The sequence below is a fragment of the Vigna angularis genome, chromosome 2 (genome assembly GCF_016808095.1).
Source record: "Vigna angularis cultivar LongXiaoDou No.4 chromosome 2, ASM1680809v1, whole genome shotgun sequence".
In the NCBI taxonomy this organism is placed as follows: Eukaryota; Viridiplantae; Streptophyta; class Magnoliopsida; order Fabales; family Fabaceae; genus Vigna; species Vigna angularis.
In genome coordinates this window covers 10,541,633-10,548,645 of record NC_068971.1, presented here as the reverse complement: position 1 = coordinate 10,548,645, position 7,013 = coordinate 10,541,633, and positions in this window count along the sequence as shown.

Genomic DNA, 7,013 nt, shown 5'->3' with positions numbered 1-7,013 from the left:
TCCTAAAAAGGAGGAATTTGTGGAAATGATGGGGGAGGAATGAAAACACGTGGAAGGGGGAGACAAAAAGGGTATTCACGCACAACAAACGAGTTCTTCTTCTTCGTCTTCTTCTTGGAGCTTTGGGCTGCAACTTTTTGCGGACTTTTTGCTTTTTGATATTTCTTCTCCATTATGCAGAACTAAATTTCCTTTTGTTAGTGGATTGATGTAGTGCTTTGGATTATATTTTTTGAACCTTTTTCAATTGATGTTAAGTTCATTTTAATTATCCCAGTGTTCTATTTATGTTTTAATGTCTATTCTATGAGCAGTTTCACAGTTGGGAGATTGGGAATTGCTTGCGTTTATAAATAGAACAGATTAGATGCTGTCACAATTGGGAAATTGGGCAGGACTAGTTAGTTTGAATTGAGATACGATTGTTCTTCATGATCTTGTTGATTTGTAATTGGCCTAAGGGATTGGGGATTCAAATTCAAGGGATATGTTTGCCTACTAAGGGATTAGGGGTAAACAAGATCTAAATAAACTCAAGTGGATAATTATAATTTACACATCGATTGAAAAGGGGAGGAAATTATATGAAAAGGTATGAAATCAATTCTCTAACATTGTTTATATCATTTGAATTTCCATCACTTGTTTATGTTCATCATTCACTGGATAAATTTCATCACTCAAAATTAAGTAAGTTAGTAAACTGGTACTCAACTCATTCAATCCCAGAGGACGATATTTTGTTACTACAATTACGATTTATACACTTGCCAAACGTACATCAATTATGAAGTTGTATGTTGAGGAATAAGTTTGAATATAAATAAATTTTGGATATAAAAGTCCCTATGAAAGGGTATGTTCGTCACTGAACGGTCATTGATCGTTCGGTAGTTCTAATAAACTTGATTAGGAGTAGATTCTTTCATTTGGGAAGAATCCTATTTAAGGACGAGCATCTGCATTTCGAAATATTGTGCTTGAGCGTTCGGCCAAGCATAGTTGGGTCTTGGTATTTTGTTATGAACTTAAGTATCTATATATGTATATATATATATATGAACTTGTATATTGTAGACTTTCTTAAACACTATCCCAATAGTATCTAAGTATAACTATCAAACCTCTTTTCTTTAAGTTTAGTAACACATGGTCTTATACCAAGTGTTCATCCTAAGCAAGTGTTTGGTCTTGCATCAAGCCCTCGTTCTATCTCCTTAAATTAAACTTCATAATAAGAGCATTCGTTCAAGCTCTCTAGGGTTCGCTCACTATAGTATTGAGTCTTTGACTGTCATTCGGATTTTTATATACTAAATCAAAATAAGCTAAGTTTTCATAATCGTTTGGTTTCTTCATGGGAATTATCCTAAGTCTTCTTCTTGGAAAGTCTCGAAGTATATGTATTCATTGGTTATAGCATAGAGCCATAGTACTAGGCATGGTCATTTCGATGTTCGGTTGAAGTCCCCAAAAGTCAGTTCATCTAATTGACTCACTTTTAAATAACGTTCGTTCCATTCGTTTATTGTGATAATTGATTTTACTCGATTTCTTCTCAACCCGACAATACCCTTTAGTTTAAATCCCTTCTGGAACTAAAGACTTCTAAGTCTCGTTTCAAGTGTTCGGTCTCGTTATAAATTAGTGTTGAACGTTCGGTATTAAGTACCCTTACGGATATTTGTGAAAAATGTTTAAGTGAGAGGAATAATAACGTAAGATACAAGAATATGAGATGGATGAAATGTTGTGAATTATGGACGAGCGTTCCGGGGAGGAACGACTCATGTATGAATATTAGAATTCGTAAAGTATGACTGTGGGCATGCTAAGCTGGTTGTTCATCCTGATGTTCTATGAGTACTCGTCTTCACGTAGAGGAGGGTAGGTCATATGTGGGAACGGTAGGAGGTCCTAGTCCTTAAGGGTACTTTGGACAGATAGGACTAACCTCGGGTGGCAGCTGTTGAGGGCATCCCAGTTACTACATCACCCGGGTGCACGAAAGCCTGTAGCTACATAGATTTCATACAGTCCGGACAGTCAGTCTAGTATTAGGCTTTGTATGATACATATGTTGAAATTTATCGTGTGTATTGGATTGTTTAAAAATGTATGTTTGTAACTGAATTAAATTACATAAGCTTACCCTGTGTTTTTCTTGCGTTGTCTGATGTTGTACGTCCGTCCTTGTCATTGCAATGATCATCCGTGTGGATGTGAGCAAAAGGAGCCGAGCTGCTGGAAGAGGCGCTGGAAGAAGAAAATTTGGTAGAGGTAGAAGTGAAGACCGAACAGTAGAACGTTCGGTTAGTAGTTTAGTTTTGTAGTAAGGTGGTCGTTTGGTGACCTTCTTTTTTGATTTTATTTGACCGTTCAGTAGTTTCTTTTGTAAACCGTTCAGTCAGGTTTTATTTCTTCTGTACAGTTTTAGTTGTAACCTTTATGTAAGGTCATTTGGCCATGAGCATTCGCTCTTCTTGATGAAAGATTGATATGAATTATTGGTAAATGTAATTATTCAAAATATTATTTAATTGTAATTATATTTTAAATATATAATTTTATTATTTTGAAAAATTAAAAATATAATATATATTGAGTTTGTTTAAGTTTAATTAAAGTATTTTTTTTTTTACTATTATTCTTTTTCTTTCAATACAAATATATAAATGCTAGTGCTATATGAAAAGTTATTTAAAATAATTTTTTAATTACTTAAAAAGTTATTTATTTTATAAAAAAATATAAATTTTTTTAATCAGAAATGATGATAAAATTTTCTGATGCATTTTAGGAGTAAGTGGATCCTTTTATACGGGATATATGTACACTGTACAATTCAAAATTAAATCAATCAATCAATTTACCCCTTATCGTTGCACTTTATAATCTAATTTCTTTTAAGCACTTTATAAATTAATATATGTAAATGCAAGTTGATAGAAATTGGTTCTATTATGTAAATTCATACATTTCAAATAAAAAATTTATGAGATAAATATAAATTTTCCTTTTAACTTTTAAATTTTTTTTCTTTTAATTTTTAGTGAAAATTAAAATTAGTTTCTTTTTTAAATTTTGATTTAAATTAGTTTATCAACTTTAAAATATATAGATTTAATTCTCATAACAAAATTTAATTAAGTTTTTGAGTTTATATTTTTCACACATTTTCATTTTAAATTCGATAAAATATAAAAAAAAAATTGATTAAAATAATTAAATTTCGCTATTTTTTAGTTAAAAAACTAAATTAAACAAAATTTAAAAAAATACTAATTTTAACTTTTACTTAAAATTAAATAATCATAAAAATATTTAATCTTAAATTTACATTACAAGTTGTACCAGGGAGAGCCGGGCGCCGTACGAAGGACGCCCGTGAGGCGACGGACGCCGCCCAAAGGACGCCCATGTCACACCCGCCACAGACGAATGCTCGACCGCCCAAGTCTTGTCCGCCCAAGTAGGTACGGATTGAACCTAGACCGTACAAACTCTCCTACACCAGCTAATGTCCGGCGTCGCACGTATGGACGCTCACTAATGAGGTCGTCCGACCGTCCCGATGCCTACGCCGACCACCTGGGTAGAACCCCTGTCTCTAAGAGAAACTTTGAAGAACTTACAAGGAATTCCATCACCACGAGACAGCGCCGCACTCTCCATGCTCACAAAAACTGTTCTACAGGATGACGCCGAGAGACGAACGTTTGGTATCACGAAGTGCCGGGCGACCGCGTAGAAGATCGTCCGCCCAACGAAGTGCCGGGCGACCGCATAGAAGATCGTCCGCCCAACGAAGTGCCGAGCGACCGCATAGAAGATCGTCCGCCCAACGAAGTGCCGGGCGACCGCATAGAAGATCGTCCGCCCAACGAAGTGTCGGGCGACCGCATAGAAGATCGTCCGCCCAACGAAGTGTCGGGCGACTGTATAGAAGATCGTCCGCCCAACGAAGTGCCGGGCGACCGCGTAGAGGATCGTCCGCCCAATGTAGTGCCCGAGTCGTCCATAGGAAAGACGAACGCCCGTATCACTTGGGCGGACGCCCATATCACACTGACCGACCAAATCACTAATCACTGTGGCTCAAGTAAATTGACCTGGTTTAGAGGTAAGTAGGAATTAGGAGCTATTGGGCTGATTGGGCCATGATTAACCTTTCACTAATCCCAAAGCCCATAGCGAAAACTATAAATACAGGTTCACGGTGAGTGGTAGATAAGTTAGATTGAATGCACATTTATTGCTATCCCTTGAGAAAAGCCATTGCTCTGAAACTGACTTTGGCATCGGAGAATCTTTTGTAGGTCTCCACCCCTCCGGATCAAGAAGAAAGTCAAAGCTTGGGAAGAAGATCCGCCGCTGAGACAAGATCGAAGGAGAACTGGAAGATTTAGAACCGCACAGCCCTACACATCCGAAACATTTGGCGCCCACCGTGGGGCCGTGTGATTTAAAAAACCCAATGGTGACCACGAGAAACATGAGCATGGACGATCCCGCTGAGATGATGCGCATGCTACAACAAAAAATGGACGAGATGCAGCAACGTCACGAAGAAGAGATGGCGGCCGTAATGGCCGACTGCGAAGCCCAGATAGCCCGGGAGATTGGGCGGATGGACGGGGGAGAGCGAGTGAAGGATAAAGGAAAGGGGGTGGAAGGAGAACGCCCGCCCCCAGATACCGAGGGCGATAAGACATGGAAGCCTTCCGGATCAGAGGCAGAAGAAAGCAAGGCTAAATCGGTGCATGCGGAGAGCGCTGCCGAGGATGGGCGGATGGTAGTCAAGTCGGAGCCTTCATCCACTTTACTACTTCCATTCACCCAGAACATAATGAACGTCCAAATCTCGGAGCAATTCATGGCTCCACATTTCAAAATGTATAACGGGACGACAGATCCGGCGTCCCATGTCCAGACGTTCTCGAACGCCATGGCGTTCCGAACGGGCAATGACGCCATTTGGTGCCGAGCGTTCTCGCTCTCACTAGAGGAAGAAGCTTTGGAATGGTTTAACACCCTCCCCCCCAATTCAATAGAAAACTTTACCGGCTTAAAGCAACTATTCATTAAACAATTTGCGGCCAGTAGTACCCAAGACCTGACCGTATTCGAATTGATGGCTCTCAAACAGGGGAAGGACGAAGCGCTGCGATCATTCATGGACCGATATCAGAAGACGGTCCGGCGCGTGAAAAGCCTGACCCCAGAGCTCGCCCTTCACTACATCCTGCCGGCTCTAAAGCCGGGACCGTTTAAGGATAGCGTCTGCAGGCGAGCGCCCAAAACGATGGAAGAGTTGAGGGAACGGGCTGCAGATGAGATAAGGGTGGAGGAGATGAAGCTCTCCTACAAAAGAGAAAATCAAGAAGCCAGGGAAGCAAAGGCGGACGGTAATAAGCCCGGTTCGTCCACCGGAAAAACGTCTGGTCCTAGACCCAGAGAGCAGAGAAAGGGACCTCGCTTCCCACAGTACACACCTCTGAACGCCTCGAGGGAGAAAATTCTCCGAGAGGCCTTGAGTGCGGAATTGATACCGGAGCGGGAAGCGAACCCGACTCCGAAGAATGCTGATTGGAGCAAACACTGCGCGTACCATAAAAATATGGGTCATACCACCGAGGATTGCTGGACCCTCCGGGATAAGATAGAAGAGCTCATCCGGGCGGGAAAGCTTAAAAAATACGTACGTGAGGAGCGCCCGCCGCAATCAACCGAACGGCCTGCTCAAAGGTCGACGTACCGAAAGGAGAAACCGAGGAGCGCGCGAGCGGAACGACCCCGCTCAGAGAGGCGACCAAGCCGAAGTCGAAGCCGCAGCCGTGAACGTCCCTTGAGGGGACATATCAACACTATTTCCGGAGGATTCGCGGGAGGAGGATCGTCTTCCTCCGCCCGTAAGCGACATGTTCGGACCCTCCAATCCGTGCATTTATTGGACAAGCCACGCCGCTCCATGCCACCCATCACCTTTTCGGACGAGGACTTTCACGCCCCTGATCCTGACCAGGACGACCCGATGGTCATAACGGCGGAGATAGCGCGGTATGGGATCAGTAAGGTTCTGGTTGACCAAGGAAGCTCGGTCAACATCCTCTATTGGAAGACCTTCCTGCAGATGGATATCTCGGAGGACCTCATCGTCCCTTATGGTGGGCAGATAGTGGGCTTCGCGGGAGAAAGGGTCGACACTAGGGGATACGTGGAATTGAGAACAAGGTTGGGAACCGGACGCTCCAGCGAGGAGAAGAGGGTCCGGTACCTGCTGATAGAGGCCAACACGTCGTACAACGTGCTGCTCGGAAGACCGTGCCTAAACGCGTTTGGGGCAATTGTCTCTACCCCTCACCTCACAATGAAGTATCCCTCCGAAAAGGGAGCTATTTGCACGGTTAGGGCGGACCAAAAGACGGCCCGGGAATGCTACGCATCGGGGTTAAAACTGCACGCTCGGCCTGTGAAAAGAAGGGCGGCCGGCTCCGAGGTTGCCATGGCAGACCTCGACCCGAGGACGAATACCGAGGACCGGCTGGAGCCCATTGGAGAAACCCAACCCATCCTGATAGGAGGGGAACCCGCTCAAACCACCCTCATCGCCAGGGAGCTGAACCTTGAAGTGGAAAAGGAGCTAAGGGCACTACTATGGAAGAACCGGGATCTATTTGCGTGGACGGCAGCGGATATGCCGGGCATCCATCCCGCGGTGATGTGCCACAAGCTCTCCCTTTTCCAAAACGCCCGCCCAGTCGCACAGAAAAAGAGAAGAATGGGCGTGGAAAAACGGCAAGCTATCGAGGAGGAAGTAGGAAAGCTGAAGAAGGCTGGTTTTGTTCGGGAAGTCACGTACACCACGTGGCTGGCTAACGTGGTCATGGTAAAAAAGGCCAATGGAAAGTGGCGCATGTGCACAGACTACACGGACCTGAACAAAGCCTGCCCGAAAGATTCGCACCCCCTACCCAGTATAGACGCCCTAGTGGACGGCGCTTCTGGGCATC